We start from the raw sequence: 2800 nt of genomic DNA, 5'->3' as shown, positions 1-2800 counted from the left end.
CCTTCTTGTTCCAGTCGTTGCTCCCTCTGCGGGTCTGCGCCTCCTTTGGGGCCGCTTTCTTGTTCCAGTCGTTGCTCCCTCTGCGGTTCTGCGCCTCCTCTGGGGCTGCCTTCTTGTTCCAGTCGTTGCTCCCTCTGCGGGCCTGAGCCTCCTCTGGGCCCCCCTTCTTGTTCCAGTCGTTGCTCCCTCTGCGGGTCTGCGCCTCCTCTGGGGCCCCCTTCTTGTTCCAGTCGTTGCTCCTCTGCGGGTCTGCGCCTCCTCTGGGGCCCCCTTCTTGTTCCAGTCGTTGCTCCCTCTGCGGGTCTGCGCCTCCTCTGGGGCCCCCTTCTTGTTCCAGTCGTTGCTCCCTCTGCGGGTCTGCGCCTCCTCTGGGGCCCCCTTCTTGTTCCAGTCGTTGCTCCCTCTGCGGGTCTGCGCCTCCTCTGGGGCCCCCTTCTTGTTCCAGTCGTTGCTCCCTCTGCGGGTCTGCGCCTCCTCTGGGGCCCCCTTCTTGTTCCAGTCGTTGCTCCCTCTGCGGGTCTGCGCCTCCTCTGGGGCCGCCTTCTTGTTCCAGTCGTTGCTCCCTCTGCGGGTCTGCGCCTCCTCTGGGGCCCCCTTCTTGTTCCAGTCGTTGCTCCCTCTGCGGGTCTGCGCCTCCTCTGGGGCCCCCTTCTTGTTCCAGTCGTTGCTCCCTCTGCGGGTCTGCGCCTCCTCTGGGGCCCCCTTCTTGTTCCAGTCGTTGCTCCCTCTGCGGGTCTGCGCCTCCTCTGGGGCCCCCTTCTTGTTCCAGTCGTTGCTCCCTCTGCGGGTCTGCACCTCCTCTGGGGCCCCCTTCTTGTTCCAGTCGTTGCTCCCTCTGCGGGTCTGCACCTCCTCTGGGGCCCCCTTCTTGTTCCAGTCGTTGCTCCCTCTGCGGGTCTGCACCTCCTCTGGGGCCCCCTTCTTGTTCCAGTCGTTGCTCCCTCTGCGGGTCTGCACCTCCTCTGGGGCCCCCTTCTTGTTCCAGTCGTTGCTCCCTCTGCGGGTCTGCGCCTCCTCTGGGGCCCCCTTCTTGTTCCAGTCGTTGCTCCCTTTGCGGGTCTGCACCTCCTCTGGGGCCCCCTTCTTGTTCCAGTCGTTGCTCCCTCTGCGGGGTGTCACCCTATCTCTTTTTACTGTCGCCTCCTCTTTCATTTCTCCTTGTCTCAGCCTTGAGGGAGATAGCAGCATCTCATTCAGCAGTTTCACCTCCTCTGTTCCAGGGAACCCATTCTCTATCCTGGCTTTGTGACCTTTGACCCCTAGCTCCACCTCTTCTTTCTTCACTTTCCTTCTTTCCTTCGCTGTGTATTCCTTCCCAAACTTTACTGGCTCATCCTTAGTGGCAGGCCCTGGCTGTTCTACTCTCTCGCTGCATCCCTCTAATGCAGATTTAGACTCATCCTCAATGAGATCTTCTGGCTCTTCCGCCATCTCAATCGCTCCCTCTGACTGTGAGTCTAGATTATCGTCAATGTTTGTCACTGGCTGTTCCTCCAACTCACCCCCTCCCTCTGCTCCTCCCGTCCCTATCTCTGAGACTGGGACCAGATTATCCATCTCTTCAGCCCCTCCCACCTCTGCAGCTCCGGGCTCATCCAGAATGACCTCTCCTGGCTGTTCTTTCTCCATGTCTCCTTCCTCCTCAAGCTCGAAAGCCTCCTCAACATGCTCTAAATCCTTGTCGTCATCCTCCTGTGTAGCTCCTGCTGAACTCTTGAGTATCTGTACCTGTGGCTGAGCTACAACTTTGTCTTCTCTCTCTTCCCCTTCTTCTCTGGCAGCATAATCAGGCTCTACAGCCTTTTCCGTCTGTTCCTCCATACTGCCACCTCTTCTCTCTTCCTCTGCCATGTCTACATTATCCTTCTTCTTTTGCTCCTCATCTACTTTGCTGCCTCCTGTGTCCATCCCCAACACCGCATTATCCCCAACCTGTCGCGGTTCTTCCCTCTCCCCACCACCTCTCTCCACTGCCCTATCACTGTCACCCTCTTCCACCTGTAGCTGCTGTTCTGTCTGTTGTAAACCTCCCTCCTCTTTAGAGCCATTCTCACCCTCCTGACTCTCATTGGGCTGTATCAGTGGCTGTGCCTTGCTCTTGCTCCCTCCCTCTACCTCAACAGGTAGAGTGACAACTTCCTGTGGCTGTTGAGCCTTCGTTGCCTGACTCTTGACGACTCCAAGCTCTATGAACTCCTTGGTAACGAACAACGGGGGCTGGTGCTCTGTCGCTTGATGCCCCTCCTCTTTTTTCTCTAAAACTGCTTTAGTTGTCTCTCCCTGTTCCTCTGTAACATGGCTTTTAACCTCCTCCTCTTTTTTCTCTGTACTCTTCTCACTTCCCTGCTGGTTCTCATCCCTCTCTTCTTGTGAAACCTGTAGATTATGTGCCAATTTATTGTTACTTTCCTCACTCTCTCCTTCATTGTCATTTGCTGGCTGATGTTTAGGCTCCTCTTCCTGTCCTTCCTCCTGCCGTGTCCCTCTGACCTCATCACTAGTGGACATAGTTTGACAGTCCTCAGTCACTTGACTCCTGCTTTCATCACTCACTCTTACTATGCCATCATCATTAGTCACCAGGCTGATGGGCATCTCTGCATCCTGACCGCCATTCTGCTCTCCCTTCGCTAACTCATCTGTAGTGGATGTGGTTTCTGGCTTTCGACTCTCATTACATAGCTCTTCTTTACTCTCCACCTCATCATTAGTTGACGGGACTGGCGGTTCTGTTGTCGTCAAACCGACATTGTCCTCTGTCTTCTCTGTCTCATCAATAGGCAAAACGATGTGTGCCTTT

Source organism: Oncorhynchus masou, chromosome 6 (assembly GCF_036934945.1).
Source record: "Oncorhynchus masou masou isolate Uvic2021 chromosome 6, UVic_Omas_1.1, whole genome shotgun sequence".
Classification (NCBI taxonomy): domain Eukaryota; kingdom Metazoa; phylum Chordata; class Actinopteri; order Salmoniformes; family Salmonidae; genus Oncorhynchus; species Oncorhynchus masou.
This window is presented reverse-complemented; position numbering follows the sequence as displayed.